This window comes from Bos indicus x Bos taurus, chromosome 6 (genome assembly GCF_003369695.1).
Source record: "Bos indicus x Bos taurus breed Angus x Brahman F1 hybrid chromosome 6, Bos_hybrid_MaternalHap_v2.0, whole genome shotgun sequence".
NCBI classification, from domain to species: Eukaryota; Metazoa; Chordata; class Mammalia; order Artiodactyla; family Bovidae; genus Bos; species Bos indicus x Bos taurus.
Window position 1 is genome coordinate 61649528 of NC_040081.1, and position 25491 is coordinate 61675018.

The 25491-nt window shown below is 37.5% G+C and overlaps 1 long non-coding RNA gene across 1 annotated transcript in view; it reads left to right on the plus strand.

Moving 5' to 3' along the window:
• Positions 1-24933, plus strand: part of LOC113894246 — a 31625-nt gene extending 6692 nt beyond the window's left edge. Inside the window, exon 3 of the long non-coding RNA XR_003511523.1 lies at positions 24805-24933. This is a non-coding gene — a long non-coding RNA (uncharacterized LOC113894246). The remainder of the gene's footprint in view (positions 1-24804) is intronic.
• The last annotated feature ends 558 nt before the right edge of the window (positions 24934-25491 follow it).

Sequence of the window (25491 nt, forward strand, 5' to 3'; positions counted from 1 at the left end):
AAAGCAGCTTTATTGAAGTGTAATTGACCCACAATGAGCTTAATGTGTTTAAAGTGTAGAATTTGACAAGTTTGAGCATACATATGGACACCTATGAAGCCATCACCACATTCAAGTTAATAAACATATCCATTACTTCCAGAAATTTCCTACTGCCCCTTGGTATGGTTGTTATGTATAACTAGAGATATATGCATGCTTTCTCTTCATGCATTCAGTGCAGTTAATTGAGTGCCCACCATGTTCTAGATACTGAGCTGGGTATTTAAGATTGAATGGTCAGCTAAACCAATAGGTTCTAGATCCAAGAAAACTTATGATCAAATAATTATGTTCAGTTCAGCTCAGTCACTCAGTCGTGTCCAACTCTTTGCGACCCCATAGACCGCAGCACGCCAGCCCTCCCTATCCATCACCAACTCCCGGAGTCCACCCAAACCCATGTCCATTGAGTCGGTGATGCCATCCAACCATCTCATCCTCTGTCATCCCCTTCTCCTCCTGCCTTCAGTCTTTCCCAGCATCAGGGTCTTTTCAAATGAGTCAACTCTTTGCATCAGGTGGCCAAAGTACTGGAGTTTCAGATTCAACATCAGTCCTTCCAATGAACACCCAGGACTGAATTCCTTTAGGATGGACTGGTTGGATCTCCTTGCAGTCCAAGGGACTCTCAAGAGTCTTCTTCAACACCACAGTTCAAAAGCATCAATTCTTCGGCACTCAGCTTTCTTTATACCCCAACTCTCACATCCATACATGACCACTGGAAAAACCATAGCCTTGACTAGACGGACCTTTGTTGACAAAGTAATGTCCCTGCTTTTTAATATGCTGTCTAGGTTGGTCATAAGTTTTCTTCCAAGGAATAAGTGTCTTTTAATTTCATGGCTGCAGTCACCATCTGCAGTGATTTTGGAGCCCCCAGAAATAAAGTCTGCCACTGTTTCCCCATCTATGTACCTTTGTTATATATCTGAAAATATACATAAAATTTTTGTTTCTACTGGATGTTATGGTTTTTATCTTGAAAATGGTGTCATATTTCTTATGTGAAAAGGATAGCCAATGAAGACAAGAAATTTTATTTTAATTTATTTCTTTGATATTTACCAGAAAGTCAATATCAGAAATGAAAAAACTCCTAGGAAAATCTCAATTTCTTTTTCTTGCCATGTCATATTAGGTGTTATTTCAAGGGAGGAAAGGTGATAATAATGAAGTAAAAGTATTGAAAGATAGGAATGTTTACTAAAATTTGAATATAGCTATAAATGAGATAAATAATTATGATTATGTAATATAATTTTTAGTTCCATCACTTTTAATTTGGAAAGAATGCCAGCCTTAAATAAGATGGTTTCCTGATTAATTGAAATAAGCCATAGCTTTCAAATATGAAATATTATATTTGCCAATTGTACTTGGGCTTCTTGGATGATATATCCTCTGCTCAGGTTCGTGACTCACTGCAGTGTTTAGCAGATATATTGGAAAATCACAATGTTGTTGTTTTCCCTCTGACCCTAAAAATTCTCAGAAACAACATTTGCTGGAAAGAGGAATCGTTTATCACTGTAGATTCTTGCCAACTCTGAACTGTGAGGAAATCTACCAAATGGAGAAAGAATCAATAGTTAACCTAGGATTATATTTTGGTATTCCTCCCAAAGGGAGAAGCCAGGGGGGGAAACACTGTAAAGAAAACGCATAAAGAAGGTAAACCAGCTGTAGATTCAGGGCTTGTGGCAGCTGAACACATCAGAGGCAAGAGCACAGTGAGCCTGTGCCAAGGCTGAGCGCAGAGGCTTGGACCGCTTGGGGAAATCTGCTTGCTTCTTCCAGTCCTGAAATGTCAGCCCCTCTTCTCTGCCTGTGTTCTCTTATCTATTTTTCATTTTGTCTGACCTCTTGAAAGTTGACCTTTGCCTGTTAAATGGAACCTCTTTCTTCCTGCTCCTAAGCCATTCTATTCTAACTCCAGCTTGCCTCCTAGGCTTTTAGCAGCTTTATATCATCTAATTGAAGCAGCGATGATCTGTTGCCTACATAGCCCCTCAAAGTTTGCAATGCTTGTTGCTTTGAACCTGTGACTAGATCTGGCATCTTTTGGCTTCTCCTCAGTTGCGCTTTGTGTGTGTTGTGTTAATTTCTGTTGTACAGAAAAGTGATTCTGTTATATATTATATATATATATATATAAACATAGATATATGTATATATCTTTTAAAAATATTTTTTCATTATGGCTTATCACAGGATATTGATTGTAGTTCCCTGTACTATATAGTACAGGTAGGACCTCGTGGTTTACCTGTTCTATACATAATAGCTTATATCAGCTAATCCTAGCCTCTCACTCCATCCATCCCCAACCTCCTCCCGCTTGGCAACCACAAATTTGTTCTCTCTCTCCAGGAGTCTCCTGACTCACTCCTGATCTGATCTAAAATAACAGTGAAAGAGGAAAAGGGAAACCTGTAGGTTGAGAAATACTGAGAAATAAAATTGAATCTGAGGGAGAAATATCAATAACTTCAGAAATGCAGATGACACCACCCTTTTTATGGCAGAAGGTGAAGAGGAACTAAGGAGCCTTTTGATGAAGATGAAAGAGGAGAGAGAAAAAGCTGGCTTAAAACTCAACATTCAAAAAACAAAGATCATGGCATCCAGTCCCATCACTTCTTGGCAAATAGATGGGGAAATAATGGAAACAGTGACACATTTTCTTTTCCTGGGCTCCAAAATCAGTGCAGATATGACTGCAGCAATGAAATTAAAAGACACTTGCTCCTTGGAAGAAAAGCTATGACCAACCTAGACAGCATATTAAAAAGCAGAGACATTACTTTGCCAACAAAGGTCCATCTAGTCAAAGCTATGGTTTTTCCAGTAGTCACGTATGGATGTGAGTGTTGGACTATAAAGAAAGATGAGTGCCGAAGAGTTGATGCTTTTGAACTGTGGTGTTGAAGAAGACTCTTGAGGGTCCCTTGGACAGCAAGGAGATCAAACCAGTCAACTCTAAAGGAAATCAACCGTGAATATTAATTGGAGGGACTGATGTTGAGGCTGAAACTCCAATACTTTGGCCACCTGATGCGAAGAGCCAACTCATCGGAAAAGATCCTAATGCTGGGAAAGGTTGAGTGCCGGAGGAGAAGGGGGTGACAGAGAATGAGATGGTTGGGTGGCATCACTGACTCAATGGAGATGAGTTTGAGCAGGCTCTGGGAATTGGTGATGGACAGGGAAGCCTGGTGTGCTGCACTCCTTGGTGTTGCAAAGAGTCAGACACGACTGAGCTACCGAGCAACAGCAAATGGAAACCAAAATTATGGAAGACCATGCAAATAAGCAGAGGTGTTGGAATTAATCATGTGTTGGTGCTCAGTTGCTAGTCGTGCCCAACTCTTTGCAACCCCCTGGGACTGTAGCTCTCCAGACTTCTCTGTCCGTGGGATTTTCAAGGCAAGAATACTGGACTGGGTAGCCATTTCTTCCTCCAGGGGATTGTCCCAACCCAGAATTGAACATGCATCTCCTGCATTGGTAGGTGAACTCTTTACCGCTGAGCCACCTGGAAAGCCCCATCAAGCTGAAGGGGAGGCAGGTAAAGTTAGTTTTTATTTAGGCAGCAGTGTACCTATGTTTTTTTCCAAATTGTGTTTTTAAATATTTATAAGGAAAAAGAAATAGAGTTTGCTTCATTTTAAAAAACAGGCTTGATGAAGTAGCTTTTAAATTCTGGAGCTTAGCAAAGAATTTATTAAATACTAATTGAACATAATATTGAATTGAGCACAGTAGAAACTAGACAGATTAATTTGATAATGTAGTAACTTGGGTATTAAGCTGACTTTTTGTTTGAAAGAAATAAAATGTAAACATTTATATACAAACATATTGGACAACCTAGAAAAAGTGGATAAATTCATAACATAAATACCACTTACCAAGACTGAATCATAATAAAATAGAAATCTGAACAAACTGATTATTAGCAAGAAAGATTGAATCAATAATCAAAAACCTCCAAACAATCAAAAGTTCAGTACCAAACAGCAAGGCTGGTGAATTTTACCAAATATTCGAAAAAGCACTGATACCAATTCTTCTCAAACTCTTCCAAAATATAAAAGAGGGAGACTCTTCTATACATATTTTATGAAGCCAAAGTTCAGTTCATTTCAGTCACTCAGTCATGTCCAACAATTTGCGACCCCATGGACTGCAGCATGCCAGGCCTCCCTGTGCATCACCAACTCCGAGAGTTTACCGAAACTCATGTCCATTGAGTCGGTGATGCCATGCAACCATCTCATCCTCTGTTGTCCCCTTCTCCTGCCTTCAATCTTTCCCAGCATCAGGGTCTTTTCAAATGAGTCAGCTCTTTGCATCAGTTGGCCAAAGTATTAGAGTTTCAGATTCAACATCAGTCCTTCCAGTGAGCACTCAGGACTGATCTCCTTTAGGATGGACTGGTTGGATCTTGCAGTCCAAGGGACTCTCAAGAGGCTTCATTCAACACTACAGTTCAAAAGCATCAATTCTTCGGCACTCAGCTTTCTTCATAGTCCAGCTCTCACATCCATACATGACCACTGGAAAAACCATAGCCTTGACTTGACAGACCTTTGTTGGCAAAGTAATGTCTCTGCTTTTGAATATGCTATCTAGGTTGGTGATAACTTTTCTTCCAAGGAGTAAGCATCTTTTAATTTCATGGCTGCAATCACCATCTGCAGTGATTTTGGAGCCCAGAAAAATAAAGTCTGACACTGTTTCCACTGTTTCCCCATCTATTTCCCATGAAGTGATGGGACCAGATGCCACGATCTTAGTTTTCTGAATGTTGAGCTTTAAGCCAACTTTTTCATTCTCTTCTTTCACTTTCATCAAGAGGCTTTTTAGTTCTTCGTCACTTTCTGCCATAAGGGTGGTGTCATCTGCATCTTTGAGGTTATTGATATTTCTCCTGGCAGTCTTGACTCCAGCTTGTGCTTCATCTAGCCCAGGGTTTCTCAAGATGTCCTGTGCATATAAGTTAAATAAGCAGGATGACAATATACAGCCTTGACGTACTCCTTTTTATTTGGACCCAGTCTGTTGTTTCATGTCCAGTTCTAACTGTTGCTTCCTGACCTGCATACAGGTTTCTCAAGAGGTAGGTCAGGTGGTCTGGTATTCCCATCTCTTTCAGAATTTTCTACAGTTTATTGTGATCCACACAGTCAAAGGCTTTGATGTGGTCAATAAAGCAGAAATAGATGTTTTTCTGGAACTCTTGCTTTTTTGATGATCTAGCGGATGTTAGCAATTTGATCTCTGGTTCCTTTGCCTTTTCTAAAACCAGCTTAAACATCTCTAAATTCACGCTTCATGTATTCCTGAAACCTGGCTTGGAGAATTTTGAGCATTACCTTGCTAGTGTGTGAATAGAGTGCAATTGTGCAGTAGTTTGAGCATTCTTTGGCATTGCCTTTCTTTGGAATTGGAATGAAAAGTGACCTTTTCCAGTCCTGTGACCACTGCTGAGTTTTCCAAACTCACTGACATATTGAGTACAGCACTTTCACAGCGTCATCTTTTAGGATTTGAAATAGCTCAACCGGAATTCCATCACCTCCACTAGCTTTGTTCATAGTGATGTTTCCTAAGGCCCACTTGACTTCACATTCCAGAATGTCTGGGTCTAGGTGAATGGTCACACCATCGTGAGTATTTGGGTTGTGAAGATCTTTTTTGTATAGTTCTTCTGTATATTCTTGCCACTTCTTCTTAATATCTTCTCCTTCTGTTAGGTCCATGCCATTTCTATCCTTTATTGAGCCCATCTTTGCATGAAATGTTCCCTTGGTATCTCCAATTTTCTTGAAGAGATCTCTAGTCTTTCCCATTCTATTGTTTTCCTCTGTTTCTTTGCACTGGTCACAGAGGAAGGCTTTCTTATCTCTTCTTGCTATTCTTTGGAACTCTGAATTCAAATGGGTATATCTTTCCTTTTCTCCTTTGCCTTTTGTGTCTTTTCTTTCCTCAGTTATTTGTAAGGCCTCCTCAGACAACTATTTTGCATATTTGCATTTCTTTTTCTTGGGGATGGTCTTGATTCCTGTCTCCTGTAAAATGTCACGAATCTCCGTCCATAGTTCATCAGGCACTCTGTCTAGATCTAGTCCCTTAAATCTATTTCTCACTTCCACTGTATAATCGTAAGGGATTTGATTTAAGTCATACCTGAATGGTCTAATGGTTTTCTGTACTTTGTTCAATTTAAGTCTGAATTTGGCAATAAGGAGTTCATGATCTGAGCCACAGTCAGCTCCTTGTCTTGTTTTTGTTGACTGTATAGAGCTTCTCCATCTTTGGCTGCAAAGAATATAATCAATCTGATATCGGTGTTGACCATCTGGTGATGTCTATGTGTAGAGTCTTCTCTGGTGTTGTTGGAAGAGGGTGTTTGCTATGACCAGTGCATTCTCTTGGCAAAAGTCTATTAGCCTTTGCCCTGCTTCATTCTGTACTCCAAGGCCTAATTTGCCTGTTCATCCAGAGGTTTCTTGAATTTCTTACTTTTGCATTCCAGTCCCCTGTAATGAAAAGGATGTCTTTTGGGGGTGTTAGTTCTAAAAGGTCTTGTAGGTCTTCATAGAACTGTTCAACTTCAGCTTCTTTAGCATTACTGGTCACTCATATACTTGGATTACCTTGATATTGAATGGTTTGCCTTGGAAATGAACAGAGATCATTCTGTTGCTTTTGAGATTGCATCCAAGTACTGCATTTTGGACTCTCTTGTTCACTATGATGGCTACTCCATTTCTTCTAAGGGATTCTTGCCCACAGTAGTAGATATAATGGTCATCTGAGTTACATTCACCCATTCCAGTCCGTTTTAGTTCGCTGATTCCTAAAATGTCAAAGTTCAGTCTTGCCGTTTACTTTTCAGCCACTTTCAATTTGCCTTGATTCATGGACATTCCAGGTTCTATGCAATATTGCTCTTTACAGCATTGGACCTTGCTTCTATCACCAGTCACATCCACAACTGGTTGTTGTTTTTGCTTTGGCTCCATCTCTTCATTCTTTCTGGAGTTATTTCTCCACAGATCGTTAGTAGCATATTGGGCACCTACCAACCTGGGGAGTTCATCTTTCTGTGTCCTATCTTTTTGTCTTTTCATACTGTTCATCGGGTTCTCAAGGCAAGAATACTGAAGTGGTTTGCCATTCCCTTCTCCAGTGGACCACATTCTGTCAGACGTCTCCACCATGACCCGTCCGTCTTTGGTGGCCCCGCACGGCATGGCTTAGTTTCATTGAGTTAGACGAGGATATGGTCTGTGTGTTCAGATTGGCCTGTTGTCTGTGATTGTGATTTCAGTCTGTCTGCCCTCTGATGCCTTCTCTCAGTGCCTACCATCTTGCTGGAGTTTCTCTTACCTTTGACGTGGGGTCTCTCTTCACGGCTGCTCCAGCAAAGTGCAGCTGCTGCTCCTTACCTTGGACGTGGAGTATCTCATGACGGCCACTGCTACTGACCTTGGACATGGGGTATCTCCTCTCGGCTGCTCCCCACTCCAGCGCCGTGCAGCCCCCACTCCCTGCTACAGCACTGCATAGCCAAAGTTATCCTGATACCAAATCTGAACAAGGATGCCACAGAAAAGAAAATCATAGGTCAATATATTTGCTGAACACATATGCAGAAATCCTCAGCAAAATATTAGCATAAAAATGTTAGCATTCTGAATTCAGTAATACATTACAAGGATGATACATCATGATCAAATGGGATTTATTCCACAGATGTAAAAAGCTTTAACAACTGAAAATCAATCGATGTGGTATACTGTATCAACAAAATGAAGGCTAAAAATCATGATCATCTCAATAGATTCAGAAAAAGCATTTGACAAAATTTAACCTCCATTTATGATAGAAACTTTCAACAAACTGGGTATAGAGAGAACATACCTCAATATGATAAAGACCATATATGACAGACAACAGCTGACAACATACTCAGCAGTGAAAAGCTGAGAGTTTCCCAGCTAAAGTCTGGAACCAAACAATGCTGTCCACTCTTAACACTTTTATTCAAGATAGTGTTCGAAGCCAGAGCAGTTAAGCAAGAAAAAGAACTAAAAGGCATCCAAATAGGAAAGGAAGAAGTAAAACTGTCAATATTTGCAGACAACATGATATCATATATGGGAACCTCTGAAGACTCCATCAAAAAGTGTTAGAACTAGTAAATGAATTCAGTAAAATTGCAGGATACAAAATAAACACACACAAATACTGTTTCATTTCTTTACACTAATAATAATCTATCAGAAAAAGAAGTTAAGAAAACAATTACAATTCTATCAGAATAAAATTCCTAGGAATAAATCTCATTAAGGAGGTGAAATACCTGTGAATTAAAAACTACTGCTGCTGCTTAGTTGCGCTAGTCGTGTCTGACTCTGCGTGACTGCGTGGACTGCAGCCTGCAGGGCTCCTCTGTCCATGGGATTCTCTAGGCAAGAGTACTGGAGTGGGTATTGAAAACTACAAGTTATTAATGAAAGATATTGAAGAAGACCTATATAAATGGAAAAAACTTTTCATGTTCTTGGATTGGAAGGACTAATATTGTTAAATTGTCTAATATTCAGAGCAAAATACAGATTCAGTACAGTCTCTATCAAAATACAATTGTACATTTCAAAGAGATAGAAAAAATGATCCTAACATTTGTGTGGAACCTCAAAAGACCCTGAATAGCCAAAACAATCTTGAAAAAGAAGAACAAAACTGGATTGACTTCAAACCGAATTATAGTAATTAAAACAGTATGGTATCGGCATAAAAACAGACAGATAGGTCAATAGAACAAAATAGAGAACCTAGAAATAAGCTCACACATATATGGTCAATTTATGACAAAGGAACCAAGAATATACCATAAGGAAAAAACAATCTCTTTAATAAATGATGTTTAAAAATTGGACAGCCACTTGTAAAAGAGTGGAACTGGATCAGTGTCTTATACCATACACAAAATTTAACTCAAAATGAATTGAGCATAAGACCTGGACTGATAAAACTCATAGAAGAAATTACAGGCAGTAAGCTCCTTGATGTAGGTCCTGGCAATAATTTTTTTTGAATCTGACTCCAAAAGCAAAAGCAACAAAAGCAAAAATAAATAAGTGGGACTACATCAAACTGCAAAGCTTCTGCACAGCAAAGGAAACCACCAAAAAAATGGAAAGGCAACCCATTAAATGGGAGAAAATAGTTGCAAATCATGTATCCAATAAGGATATCCAAAATATCCAAAATACAAACGAATACTCAGTACCAAGAAAACACAGCCCAATTAAAAAGTAGGCAGAGAATCTAAATAGGTTTATTTATTTATTTTTTAAAAAAGACAACAGGAATTGATGCTCATTACTAACCATCAGGGAAATGCAAGTCAAAACCACAATGAGATATGACCTCCAAGCTGTTTGAATGGCTTTTATAAAAGAACAAACAAACAAAACACAAGAAATAAGTTTGGCAAGGATGTGGAGAAAGGGAACCCTCATACATTGTTGGTGAGAATGTAAATTGGTGCAACAACTGAGAAAATTCTGCAGGTCTATGTTTAAGTTTTTGAGGAACTTCCATATTGTTTCTCATAGTTGTTGCACCAATTTACATTCTCACCAACAGTTTACGAGGGTTCCCTTTCTTCACGTCTTCGCCAAACTTGTTTCTTGCCTTTTTAATAAAAGCCATTCTACCAGTTGTGAGGTCACATCTCATTGTGGTTTTGATTTGAATTTCCCTGCTCATTAATGATGTTGAGCATCTTTTCATGTGCCTGCTGTCAGGTAGGGCTTTTCAGGTGGTGCACTGGTAAAGAACTCACCTGCCAATGCGGGAGACATAAGAGATGCAGTTTCAATCCCTGGGTCAGGAAGATCCCATGGAGCAGGAAATGGCGACCTGCTTCAGTATTTTTGCCTGGAAAATTCCATGGACAGAGGAGTCTGGCAGGCTGCAGTTCAGGGAGTTGCAGAATCAGACACACCTGAGCAATTGAATGTGCATTCATGCTCCCCTTTTGTTGTTGCAGCACTAGTAACAATATCTAAGATATGGAAACAATCTTAAGTGTCCTTCAGTGGATGTATGGATAAAGAAATTGCAGGTTTTAAATAATAATGGAATATTATTTAGCCATGAAACCAATGAAATCTTGCCACGTGTGACCACATAAATGGACTTTCAGGGCATGATGATAAGTGAAATAAGTCAGACAGAAAAAGACAAATATTGTATGATCACTTTCATATGTAGAATCTAAAAACAGAAATGAACAAAAAATAAAAACACAAGAGTCTATTTGCTATCTACCTGAAACTATCATGGGCTTCCTGTGTAGCTCAGTTGGTAAAGTATTTTCCCACAATGCAGGAAACCTGGGTTCAATTCTTGGGTCAGGAAGTTCCACTGGAGACAGAAATGGCAACCCACTCCAGTATTCTTGCCTGGAGAATCCCATGGACAGAGGAGACAGAAGTCTACAGTTCATGGGATCAAAAGAGTCGGACATGACTTAGTGCTATCTTTTTTTGAAACTATCACAATTTTGTTAATGGGTTATATGCCAATATAAAATAAAAAGTTAAAAAAAATAAAAAGAAACTCATAGATACCGAGATCAGACTGGTGGTTGCAAGAGACAGGGGGTGTTGTAGGGTGGGAGAAATGGATGAACTTTTTTTTGTTTGTTTGCTTAAATAAATTTAATAAAAAAAATTGTTTTTACTATTTCAATTTTTCTTATTTAAATCAGGAAAGGGAAAAATCAGAGAACAGGTTTCTGAAGAGAAATGCTACTTAATAGCATTTTAGAAGCATCCGTCCCTGAGTTGTGTCCGTACTGTGTCCAGGCTATGAGGGAAGAGGTCCAGATTACATTAAGGGGCTACTGTGGGCATCTGGTTGATGGTTATTTTAAGACTAACCAAAGCAGACTTTATTTTTAATATTCAGTGTATTAAATTTATATATTAAAGACATAGTTTTTTTGAGCTTTGAAATTCAATCATTTTATTCTACTTAAAAATGTAGCAAATTTTAAGAATCACTTTTAAGGAGGTGTTAATGTTTAATTCTATTTCTAAACTAAGACTCCCTTAAACTTTTTAAACTACTATATGAAATCAATGCATTTTGTTTTCAAGTCCTTTACTCACCTGGCAGAACCTTCCAAGTACTTAAGTAACCATTGTAATAGGACAAATTTAACTTATAAAAATGAGTCTTAGGCTTTCTTAAATTTTCTAATACTGATGGATTGCAACATAATTTATTTAACTAAATCAAGTATTCAGTCCTGTCAATTTTTTTTTTTTTGGAATCACAAGATTGAAATATTTTTATCATAGGCAAATTTATTTTAAATACATCGTTTCTAAACTTTGCTAAAGAATATTAGTACTATAGAGGTTTGATTTACTTTATCATATGTATACTTAATTCCCCAGGTTTAAAACTAATAATTTTCTTGGAAACAATTATATTATCCAAACAATCTTAGGGTTAGCATTACAAGCACTGATGGAGGTTACATTTTCAGTTGGCTGAGGTTGAATATTAACTAGAGATGTCATTCAGGACATCCGAGCTCCAGAACTACAGATACCCTTGAAATTTTTCTCACATCTGTTGCTATCAATGGGACTCATCCTCCAATTTCAAGTCATCCATTACCTAATACTTCTTGTCATATACAACAGTCCACATTTCATTCATTTGATTAATTTCAACTGATCTATTGCAACGTTACCCTATTTTACATTGTTTTCATACTTTTTCCTACCTGTTAGCATTAATGTGTACTTAATGGTATTGGATTGGATTTCATTTATTTTCCAATGCATTTTCTGATTGGTTCCTTTCAGTTTTAAGGTTTGAGCTTATAGTCAAGTTCCCCTAAATGAGGTTGGTGAATTGGAATGGAAACAAACAAATGGAGAAATGGAGAGTTATCCTGAAGAGAGAGTAGAGAGTAGATGTTAAGGTTGGTGATGGATTCTTAGAAAAGGAAGCCCTGAATAAAGACCCCAGAGATGACGTGGAGCCCCCAATTCTGATACTTCCTCATCCCTCCAATTCCCAGGACTCAGCTGTCAAAACTACATGAAAAGTACTTTGTTAAGAATTTTGGGGGTTACTGAAAGGGATTATATAAAATGAAAAATAAGAGGATGTTTCTTTTTAGGTTTATGTCATTTAAGAAAGCCTTTTCTGCTAAGTAATTGACCTAATGACTTTCTTACAAAAGACGTTGAGGCAGTTTGTTCCTTAGACCTTACAGATTGTTTCCCTTCCGTTATGTGGTAAGCTTAGTTCCTGCAGGAGGTCGAAGTCCCTAATCTTAACAAATTCTGTTATCACACCTAAAAACTAACATATAATTTCTTAATATTATTACACATCTAGCAAAACTCAAAGTTCTTTAACTTTTAGCAATTCTTTGTAGATAAGTTGAATGAAAATTAGGGGAAAGAGTCTCATTAAGAAAAACTCTCTGTGTTAGAACAAATGAACAGTCATAGTGAAAGGGCTTCCCAGGTGCTGCAGTTGTAAAGAATCTACCTGCCACTGCAGGAGGTGCAGGGGACCTGGGTTTGATCCCTGGGTTGGGAAAATCCCCTGGAGTTGGCAATGGCAACCTACTCCAGTATTCTTGCCTGGAAAATTCCATGGACAGAGGAGCTTGTTGGGCTATATAGTCCATGGGGTTGCAGAGTCAGACCAGACTGAGTGACTGCACACCCAGTCAGTGAAAGGAAACATTTTACTCATCCTATGAGAAATCTTTAGTATTTCTTTGTAGATTAGTTAGTGGAAAATTTTATAGAGTAAACCATTGGTATTTCTTTTTCAATGTCTGTTTCCATAACATATTAGACATTCAGGGAAAGTGTTGGTAATTAGTTATCACTTTCAGCGAGAGGGAACGGGTGGTATAGCACACTTACTGAAATTTCCATTCTGCCAAAAACCTGGTCCAATGCATATTTCACCCTCAATAATAAGGGGAAAAGCTCATCTCACACTCTCTCAATTTCATCGCAGCTTGTTTTCTGGCATTGGGAAGTAAATAGGGAGTTTTGCTTTTGTTTCTGTTTTTTCTTATCATAGCACGTATATCTTAGAACAGTGGGCAACTGAGAATGTTGTAACTGAGTGAATTTTTTGGATTGGTCATCTTGAAGAAGCCTCAAGGATTTGGCAGGCATTCAAAAACCAGAGTCTGAAGGAGCTAAGGGTAAAATTGATCTGTTTTTCAGCTTTCTGTCCAAAGAACTACTTCCTTTTGTTGCAGCTTGGAGTCTGAATTCTCTTGTTTAGAACACGAAGAAAATTTGAAAGCCCTGGCAAAATCTATCAAGCGAGGTTGAGGAAACTGCTTCATCCCTTCCACCCGCAGGCATCCAGGCAGCTTGCTAAGGCATGCAGAGAGCAGCTTAGAGCAATCAACCTGTTTCCCTTGAGCTCTGTTCTCTTGTTTCCTCTGAGCACATTCAACCGTCTGAGCATCTGACTCAGACATAGCAGAGATACTGTTGCTGCTGGAGGGTAATAGTTTGTTCTGTTATCCTGAAATGCCCTTGCTCTGAGAACATTAGAAGCTGGGGAACTGGATGAATTTCCCCACCATGTGCATTTCTCACTGGCTCTCCCTGCCTCTTATTTCTTCCTACCATCTTAGAGGAAACAGCCATCCCATTTTTCAGGCCGCCTGCTTATCTATGGAATCAGTCGAGTGCATTTAATGAATACAGAAGAGACGATTACAGAGCAGGTAGCAGAAATAAGAATAGAAAGTTTCATTTTTCCAGTCCCTTGGAGAATGAGATATTTCATGTAAGTGTATTTTTCTAGACAGCTGAAACTTCTTCCCTAAACATCAAAGTTTAGTTTTAACTTAGGGAAATGGTATAGGGTAGGGTTAAGTACACACTCTAAGACTCTGAGACAGATTGTCTGTATTTAAATGCTGACTCTCCCCCTTTCTAACTTGTTAACTTTGGACATTGTACTTAGCCTCTCTGGGTCAGTTTCCTCATCTGTAAAGTGGGAGCAATAATAGGCTCTATCTTACAGAGATTTGTAAGGATTAAACAGTATTAAATGGGTTAATGTATGTAAAGCACTTAAAACAATGCCAAATATGTTGTCATAGAAGAGTTGTTACTATTAATTCAACCATTCATATACAACTATTGCCACAAAATGGTACTCACCTTGTTGTTTTATTTTACAGACTACATTGAACATTGAGTACTTAGTACCTTTGCACACAGGGAAATAGTATAGTCATGCCTTCAGACAGTCTTGTGAAGATGATGATGAAATAATAGTTAATATTGTTTATTGAGGAGGTTTCATGACTGTTATTGGTAATCCTTACAGTGAACCTCTAAGATAGGTATACTTATAAATAGGTTTGGAGGGTTTAAGTACATGCTGAATTTCATGTATCTAGAAACAGACAATTTGAGATACAAACTCAGAGCTGGTGCTTTTAGTCACCTAGCCACACTGTCTGGTGGCTAGGACTTCTTGCCCATATACTGGTGTTTCTTAAACTTGAATGTGCATTAGAATCACGTGGAGACCTTGTTAGAACACTGGCTAGAGGGCTAGTTTTCACCTCAGAGGCTGAGAATTGGCATATTAAGTTGCTACATGATGTTGATGCTGCTGGTCAGAGATCAGTCATACTCTGAGAACTGCTGTCCTACCCTGACTCCAGACTATTTTTAATGCCATTTTTTAAAATTGTCTTTTTACCATCCGTTGCCCCTTGAGGCTAGTAGTGTGTTCTTTTGCTTTCAAATACTATAACACACATTCAGCTGTTTTAAAACCCTCTGTGACCCATTGCTTATGGTATTGAATTTGTAAATTTTACGCAGCAGCCGCCCTTTGAAAGTTTCTTTCACTTGCTGCTCAGTTCCCTGCGGCATTTGGTTCTTCAACTTTGTTAGGAGCTTGGTGTATTTCCTTGCATGTTACTTCTTTATATTTTAATGTAGGAAAAGTGTTGAATGTTTAATGGATTTAAAATCTCGCATCACATGTCACTTTCTCTCCTTTTTGATGCTGAGGGCTTTACACCATCGGAGATTATTCTATAATACAGCTTAGTAAAATCTAACACACCTGACTTAGGTTTTTTAGCCTGTGTATCAGGAATCCCAAGGACCAAGTGCTTTGTATTTATTTCTCCATATCTAGTCCTGTCTTTTATCAGTATAGTTCTAAAGTCTCGTGTAAGCCGTGGAAGCTGTGGAATCATCACAGAATTTGGTCTAGCCAGGTTTTTTTTTTTTTTTCCCTTTGATAAATTGTTTTTCCTCTTATAATAAAAGAATACGTACATCCTTGATTCCTGAGCTGTCCCTCTATAACTTAACAGTATAAGAGACAGAAAGCTTACAATTCTGGTTTCCTCCAATGGGATTCCTCACTTTATTAAAGCATACGTAACTTTGAGTGTACATCTATGACAAACTGGATCACAGGAGGGAGCTGTAGTGACTCACTTGTTCCCTTGATCTCATATTTATCTTTTGCATTGCATTTTTTGGCTGCTCAGTGGTAAATTGAAGTAAACAACCTTAAACATAGCTCATGTCATCATTCTAGATGAAACTTTGTGGCCTGGCTAATTCATATTCTCTCCCAGTTTCCTTTTATAAACCCATATTTTTATTTCTATATTGCTCTATACTTTAAACATAGGCTTTTCTGTATTATCATGTGTTGGTCATCTTCCAACCTTACTATGTACCTACCTCTGGACTTCATGTTGAAAGAGAAAAATAAAAATGTATTCGTTTAAACCCCTGTATTGAGGTTTCTTTTAACTGAATACATCCCTTAGCTGATTCTCTTAGCAGAATTCTGTCAGGTAGGACTGTTCTACGTGCTAAGTTGCTTCAGTCATGTCCGACTCTTTATGACCCGATGGACCGTAGACCACCAGGCTCCTCTGTGCAGGGTTAGCTAATGCAGTGGCTCACAAAATCATTAGAAACCATGATGCTTGCCATCTTTCTACTTTTCCGTTTCCTGTGCTATGCAGATTCCTCATTGTTGCTTGATGACTGCAGCAGTGCCAGACATTGCAAACGCTGATATGTCAAGAGGAAGGGGAAAAGGAAATCTTTATCTTGGATCTCCTTTTAAGAGACGGAAACTATCCCTCCAAAGTCTCAACAGACTTCTCATGTCTCATTGGACAGAATTGGGTCACATGCACAAGCAAACCAAAGCTTTGTAAAGGGATGAGACAACCATGCTGGGGAGGGAGATGGATTTTGTCCTCCCTTAAAAGGAGTGGCTACATGGAAGACAATGAATAAAGCAAAGATTGGTTAGGAAGAAGTGCAGGTGCTAGGGTAGCAACTGACTGTCACAGAAATACAACTGATCTCTTTGTAGACCACTACCACTGAGGGGTGATCCTTAGAAAGATATAGAATATTCTGGTAACCTGGCATAAGGGAACTAAGACTAGTTTTTATCTGGACAAGTTAATTTAATAAGAAAATGGATGTTATCATATGATCATATAGAATAGTGCAGGGTGATGAACTCCTATCTAAGAGAGAGAGTTATACTTGGAGGTATTTTGTATAAAAAGTATAATCATTAAAGACATGCTACAAAATAGCCCATAGGGCAGACTTACTTTCACTTTGTTTTTTGAATGGCTTTAGCTTCTTGGAGAGTAATTCCATTCTAAGGCAGGTACATTAATACAAATATCTGAAAAATGAGAGGCTGCAAAGAATGAGAAGAAAGTATGATGATGCGACTTCCTGCTGCTGCTGCTGCTGCTAAATCACTTCAGTCGTGTCCGACTCTGTGCGACCACATAGACGGCAGCCCACCAGGCTCCACCGTCCCTGGGATTCTCCAGGCAAGAATACTGGAGTGGGTTGCCATTTCCTTCTCCAATGCATGAAAGTGAAAAGTGAAAGTGAAGTCGCTCAGTCATGTCTGACTCTTAGTGACCCCATGGACTGCAGCCTACCAGGCTCCTTCATCCATGGGATTTTCCAGGCAAGAGTACTGGAGTGGGGTGCCATTGCCTTCTCCATGCTACTTCCTAGCCATGGTTTATTTCTGAGGTGAAGGTTTGAATTGATTCTTAATTAAGTTTTGCAGAACCTTGCTGAGAAATTTATCTGAGCACCTGAGATTTGTTCCCAGCAGGGGCTCATGAGCTTTAGTGATTTTGTAAGGATGACTGAAGAGTCTGTCAACCTAAGAGCAATGAGGACTCGGTTCAGAGGAACACAGAGAAGGACCCTGGAGTTTTCTCATTAGAAGATAATTAAAAAGAAAAAAATTACAAGTTAGATAGCTAATGGGAAGTTGCTATATAATACAGGGAGCTCAACCTGGTAACTCTGTGACAACCTAGAGGGTTGAGGTTAGGAGGGAGGTGGGTGGGACATATGTGTACTTATGGCTGATTCATATTGTTATGGCAGAAACCAACAATACTGTAAAGCAGTTATCCTCCAATTAAAAATAAATTTTAAAAAATTACAAGTGAATAGAACTAGGTAAATATATCATGAATATGTAGGTCAATCTAAGCAAAATTACAAAACAGACGGTAATGTGTGTTTTTGGAGATATCCACTCAAAAAGATGGGTATATTGAGTCCAGCTATTGCTTAAGGCAGAATTAACAATAATTAATTTTTGCCTCATTAAAAGATTATCTTCCTCCTTGTTTGTGGTTCTTGGTAACAGCCTGTATAATGTTCTTAATGATTTGCATTGGCGTGTTTGGTATAAAATGTGCCCTGTCCCATTTGTACATTGCTATGGAACATTAGGAATGGGTTCTCCTTTTCAAAAGTCATTTTCTTATTCTTCAGTATTTATTCTTTGGCCAAATAGCTACAAAATGATTTTATAGTCTAGACCAACACCGCTCTTAAAGCATTTATCTGTTTATTTCTTCACATTTTATAATTTTATTTATAAAACTTTTAATATGAGCTTGAAGTCTAACCAATAACACTGAAAAAGCAGATAAAATTTGATTTTGTCAGAGTATGTGGACAAGAAATGGATCTGTTCCTGGCCCCTGTTATAGCCCCAGTTACTCTAAATATTTAGTTCTCCTTGAAACCTTCTACCAGGTGTTATACTTCCTGGCAACCTGATGCTAGGGCACCATAATTTTCTTCCAATATTAAACTATAATCTGTATATGAATCTTGGGCTCAAATTCCAGGTCTGCCACTACTAAATGACTAAATTTGTAACTTGGGGCAAGATACTTAGTCTCTCTGTGCGTCAGTTTCCTCACTTATACAATGGAAGCTGCTGCTTCTGCTGCTGCTAAGTTGCTTCAATTGTGTCTGACTCTGTGCGACCACATAGACGGCAGCCCACCAGGCTCCCCCGTCCCTGGGATTCTCCAGGCAAGAACACTGGAGTGGGTTGCCATTTTCTTCTCCAATGAATGAAAGTGAAGAGTGAAAGTGAAGTCGCTCAGTCGTGTCTGACTCTTAGCGACCCCATGGACTGCAGCCTACCAGGCTCCTCCATCCATGGGATTTTCCAGGCAAGAATACTGGAGTGGGGTGCCATTGCCTTCTCCGAAAATGGTAGCTAATAATACTTAATATATATACACACCCACACATATATATCTGTATATATCTTAGAGTTGTTATGTGGACTGAATTAGTTAACACAGGTAAGTCATTTAGAACAGTGTCTGGTCTAATAAGCATGCAAAAACATTAGTTAATAGTATTCCAGTGGTTATTTAGAAAACACTTAAAAAACAATTCTTAATCCTTGAGAGATATCAAGAGCCTTTTAAAGATTTTTTGGAGAAAATTATAAAACATTTTTATAAAATGTTCATGAAATAATAATTTGAAATATTTTATGTAAATTATTTTATATATGTAAAATTTAAGACCTGAAAATGGACAGATGCCATGTTCATAGATTCAAGGAATCCCATATCATAATGATGTAAATAAAATTATAAATAAATTCATTTCCAGGCAAAATACCAATTAGGTGTTTTGCCATGAAATTTGTTGTTGATCCAAAATTTATACGGAAGAATTAAGATCCAAGAATAATGGACAAAGAAAAAGATTGGGAAATTGCCTCATTGGGTATCTAGTCTCATTATAAAAAACTGCAGTAATTAAAATAATATGCTAGAAGTTAACTGCAGTAATTAAAATAATGTGCTAGAAGTTAACTAGAAATAAACTAAAATTTACGTTACTAAAAATAAGCTAAAAAGCTAGAGTAGAATAGAGAATTCAAGAGGCACTAAATAACATAAATGGAAATTTTCATTTTTTTTAAAAAGTAACATTACAAATTAAAGAATGAAGAATAAACAATGTAGGGACCATTGATTATCTACATTTAAAAATTAAACTTTTTCTCTACTCAAATTGTGTAAGAAAGAATAAAGATGAATGAAAGATCTAAATGTAAATATATACTTAGAAAGAACTGAAAGTATCCAGCTGAAAGTCATGATTATGGAGAGAGAGAGTGAGGATAGAGAGTTAAAGTAGATTTCAGTTATATCTAGATTGATTTCTTTTTATAAGACTGGAATCCGTTATGAATAGCAAGAAAAGGGATGTTTGCTATCTCAGTAATTATATTTTTGTGTTTTCAAAATTTGTCAAATAGAAAAATGTAAAAAATACAGAAAATGACATCTTGTAATTGATGAAGAAAATTTTCCTGTTTTTTGGACTGAATTTTTGGAGACTTTAACACAGAAAGATGTGGAGTACTCTGTACATAGCATATCAACATTTATAGCAGAAAAAGCTAGACCATCATGGATTTGAAATGTCTACCATAAAAGTAGAGAGTTAGATAATAAGAGCAGAGTGGTGAACTAGGGCCAAGATAAAAGCTTTAGCATAGTCATTCCTAGCTAAGAATTCATCTTTGATATTATAGGAGGAATTCACGCAAACCCTATCAACTTGTATGCTTTCATGTATTCAGTCTCTTGAACACATATTTGTTGAAAATCTTTTCCATATTAAGCATGAAAGTAAATGTTGAGGATTCAACAGTGCAGGACAAGACCCTGCCCTCGAGGTTAATCTGTAGTGAGAAAGACATGTTTAAAATAATAATTACCCAGAGGACTATGTCATTACAAAATTTGATCTTGTTATGAAAGAAAGCTAATGACAATTGTGTGTTATCTGGAATTCATTGTCAAATTTACTGAAGAAACACTTTAGAGTTAAAATCAATTCTTTGTCAGTTATCAATTTATTGCCTGTCATCTCTAGTTCCATGCATCATAATCCTGTATACTGTTGTGAATAAAAGTCATTATATCTTTTCATAGTTTGTGATTCATTAAAAAAACCAGTATGATTCTTTGTTTAAAACTTTGTTTCAGAGTTAAAACAATGTCTGTGTAGTAGGTTGAATAATGGCCCCCAAAGATATCCAGGTCCTACTCCTTGGGAGTATACTGCTCTCAGGAGTATAACCTTGTTTGGAAATAATGTCTTCACAGATGTAATTAAATTAAAACAAGATTATAAACAAGGCACTAAATTCCTTAAAAGAAGAGAGAAATTTGCAAAAGAAAATTTCAAAACACTTGCAAACTAAACAGCACACTATAAATAAACCCATATTCTAAATATTCATAGAGGAAGTCTCAAAATGAAATGAAAAAATGCAAAAATTGCACTCCTCAAAAAGGAAATGAAAAAATGCATTGAACTGAATGAAAATGAAAATGTACCATATTCATATTTGTGGGACATTACTAAAGCACCTAGAGGGAAGCTTAGAGCACTCAGTGCGGAGCTTACCACACTCAATGCATTGGAAAAGAGGAAAAGCCTCAGATCAATAGCCTGAAACTCTCACCTCAAGAACCTAGAAAAAAGAGCAAAATAAACTGAAAACAAACAGAAGGAAGAAAATAATAAAGATAAAAGCAGAAGTCAATGAAATTGAAAATAAGAAAATCATGAAACAAAAGGCTGGATCTTTGAAAGGATCCATAAAACTGTCTTCTAGAAAGACTGAGGCAAAAGAAGAAAGGGCATAGATCACCAATATCAGGAAGAAAAGGGGATTATCTCTAAAACCGATGCAGACGTCAAAATGATAGTGAGGGAATACTGCAAACAGTTCTACAAGCAGAAATTTTTTCATTTTAGTATTTTATTTATTTATTTGGCTGCACCGGGTCTTAGTTGAGGCATGCAAGATCTTTAGTTGTGGCATGCAAACTCTTAGCTGTGGCATGTGGGATCTAGTTTCCTGACCAGGGATAGAACCTGGGCCCCCTGCCTTGGAAGCATAGAGTCTTAGCTCCTGGATCACCAGGGAGGTCCTGGCACACAGAAATTTGACAGCTTAAATGAAATGAACCAGTTGCTCAAAAAAACACAAACTACTGCATCTCACCCAGTATGAAATAATTAATTTGAACAGTCCTGTGAATTTTATTGACTATGCCAAAGACTTTGACTGTGTGGATCACAATAAACTGTAGAAAATTCTGAAAGAGATGGGAATACCAGACCACCTGACCTGCCTCTTGAGAAACCTGTATGCAGGTCAGGAAGTAACAGTTAGAACTGGACATGGAACAACAGACTGGTTCCAAATAGGAAAAGGAGTTCGTCAAGGCTGTATATTGTCACCCTGCTTATTTAACTTATATGCAGAGAACATCATGATAAACGCTGGGCTGGAAGAAGCACAAGCTGGAATCAAGATTGCCAGGAGAAATATCAATAACCTCAGATATGCAGATGACACCACCCTTATGGCAGAAAGTGAAGAGGAACTAAAAAGCCTCTTGATAAAAGAGGAGAGTGAAAAAGTTGGCTTAAAGCTCAACATTCAGAAAACGAAGATCATGGCATCCGGTCCCATCACTTCATGGCAAATAGATGGGGAAGCAGTGGAAACAGTGGCAGACTTTACATTTTTTGGCTCCAAAATCACTGCAGATGGTGATTGCAGCCATGAAATTAAAAGACGCTTACTCCTTGGAAGGAAAATCATGACCAGCCTAGATAGCATATTGAAAAGCCCAGACATTACTTTGCCAACAAACGTCCATCTAGTCAAGGCTATGGTTTTTCCAGTGGTCATGTGTGGATGTGAGAGTTGGACTGTGAAGAAAGCTAAGCGCTGAAGAATTGATGCTTTTGAACTGTGGTGTTGGGGAAGACTCTTGAGAGTCCCTTGGACTGCAAGGAGATCCAGCCAGTCCATTCTGAAGGAGATCGGCCCTGGGATTTCTTTGGAAGGAATGATGCTAAAGCTGAAACTCCAGTACTTTGGCCACCTCATGGGAAGAGTTGACTCATTGGAAAAGGCTGATGCTGGGAGGGATTGGGGGCAGGAGGAAAAGGGGATGACAGAGGATGAGATGGCTAGATGGCATCACGGACTCGATGGACATGAGTTTGGGTAAAGTCCGGTAGTTGGTGATGGACAGGGAGGCCTGGCATGCTGCGATTCATGGGGTCGCAGAGTCGGACACGACTGAGTGATTGAGCTGAACTGAACTGAACTGATGAATATTAAATAAATTGAATTGTAATAATAAAAAAAAAACCCTCAAAAGAAATCTCCGAGTCCAGATTGTTTCACTAGAGAACCCTACGAACCACTTGAAGAAGAATTAATACCAATTCTACACTATCTCTTCTAGAAGAAAGAGGAGAGGGAACCAACCCTTCCAATTTATTTTATGAAGCTTGTATTACTCTGATACCAAAACCAAAGATAGTACAAAAAAATAAGAAAACCATAGACAATGTTTCCTATGACTATAGATGCAGAAATCCTTAACAAAATATTAATAGAATTCTTAAATATATATTAAAAATGACATTCCATGACCAAGTGGATTTTGTACCAGGGATACAATAAGAAATCTAGAAGTCCAATGAATGGTTTTATTTTTTGAAAAGATTTGAGCAAAGAATGAAATATAAAACTGTGGAAAATTTTTTTATTTACTTATTTTTGTTCTTTAAACACAGAGTATGCTCCATAGCTCCATGAAGTGCACTATGCTATTAGTTATTATGTGAGCTGCATACAACCAAGAGTATAATCTATACTGTTGATTCCATTATCTTCTCCTAGTTATACACTTTCCTTTAAGGCAAATTTATAACAACTTTGTATATTTTCATAAATAGCATTTATAAGACTATAACATTTTTAAGAGGACTATAGCTATAAACGGAGAAGGCAATGGCACCCCACTCCAGTACTCTTGCTTGGAAAATCCCATGGACGGAGGAGCCTGTTAGGCTGCAATCCATGGGGTCGAGAAGAGTCGGGCACGACTGAGCAACTCCACTTTGACTTTTCACTTTCATGCATTGGAGAAGGAAATGGCAACCCACTCCAGTGTTCTTGCCTGGAGAATCCCAGGGATGGGGGAGCCTGGTGGGCTGCCGTCTATGGGGTCGCACAGAGTCGGACGCGGCTGAAGCGACTTAGCATAGCTATAAAATTGTTTTAAAAATGAATATCTAAAAACACTGCATTGCTTTATTAATAATATGTATGTTTGGCTTGTTAAAAATCATTTCTTAGTAAATGATTACACTTATAAATAGAAAGTTAGGTGAATCATTGCCTCTACCGAACACCCAGTGATCAAGCATTGTCAATTTCAAAAGGCTCTTAAATAAAAGCAGTCTTTTTCCTACTCTCCCTTAGAAACAAGTTATGAAAATTAAAGGACATGCAATATATTTTTATCAAATATGAAATGAGCAAATCTCTAAAAAATTATTTTTAGTATTTTACAGAGAATCTAATAAGATCCAGATCAGAGCACCTTAATGGCTACCTTAGGGTGTAATGGGCCAGTACCAAGCATCAACTTTATTTTCCTGTGTATCTGTGTAGATATTATTTCCAGATATTTGGATATTTTTTTTGTAGTAAGATTACCTAGAATATGTCCCAGTGATGAAACCATAATAAAGACAGTTTACATAGCTGAGTATTATCATTTTTCAATGGTGGGAAATATAAAGCAGAATAGAATAACAAAAGCAAACAAAAATGACAGAGGCAACAACTAAAAAATTTTTTTAAACCTTACAAATTACATTTATGAAGTCAATAATATAATTATTCTTCATAATTTTGTCTGGCAATGAATATAATATTGGTAGGTAGTAATATGTAGTAGTTTATTATTGTGTTTAATACTCCTTTGTATAAAACAGTATTATCATTCGTATTCATAGGACCACAGTGGTTATTATTTTTATGAAGACAAGTAGCGAGCACATTTGTAACATGGAAGAGTTGGATTCAGTCCATTTAAATAAACACAACCTCATACACAGAGCTCATTAGTTTATCCTCAATTGATGTATAAATTTTTGAACCAATCTTAATTTGCCATCTGAGTGGCATATGAGATCTCAACAGAAAATGTTTATTAATTTCGATGAGGACTTCGTATATTTCTACCCTGCTTCTGAAAGATACAAAAAAGAAATTGCAGTTTTTGTAGTTAGTTAAGGAATGAATACAATCCAGTTTACCCTAAACTTCAGAGCAGGAGTTGAACTTTAGGATTTCTTTTGTTGGCTTACCTCCAGCTGCCTCGTAAGAACATGATTTTTGGTTCATATTTATATTTTCATATGTTGTCTCATTCCCTTCTTTGAAATTGTCTTTTTCTTTAAGAAAATACCCTTCATGAATGATTGGATTTTAGACTCATGGATCTATTTGCTCCGTCTCCTGATTTTACAAAGACTTTTCCTAGAAAGTGACATTACAAGATTCCTGGCATATGATTGGATTGGCAAATAATTCAGGTACATGTGAAAAAATATCAATGACAAATCAGAAAATTTATATATATGTGTGTATATATATATATATATATATATAAAAAACAATACCAAGTGCTCATAAGAATGTAGGGGAAGATGAAACCATATTGAATGTTGGTTGGAGTGTAAGTTGGTTGATGACTTTGGAGAGCAATTGTGAATACCTTGTAGAGATGAATTTGCACCTGCCTCTCCATCCTACCATTACACATCTTTACCCTAAAAACCCCAGGCATTTGTGCACTGGGAGAGTCTTTGAACAGTTTGTAACAAGGGAGATAACCCACTTAACATAGAATAAATGTATAAGCCAGTGTTTAGCCAGACAATTACTAAGCAACATTTAAAATAAATCTTCCAGATCTACAAGAGGAAGTATGGTTAACTTCAAAAATGCAATGCTGAGTAAAAAGCAGTACGTTGCAAATTATACTTAAGTATAATTCATTTATGTAACTTAAAAAAATAGTACTATTTCCAGTTTTTTAAGGAATCTCCACACTGTTCTCCATAGTGGCTGTACTAGTTTGCATTC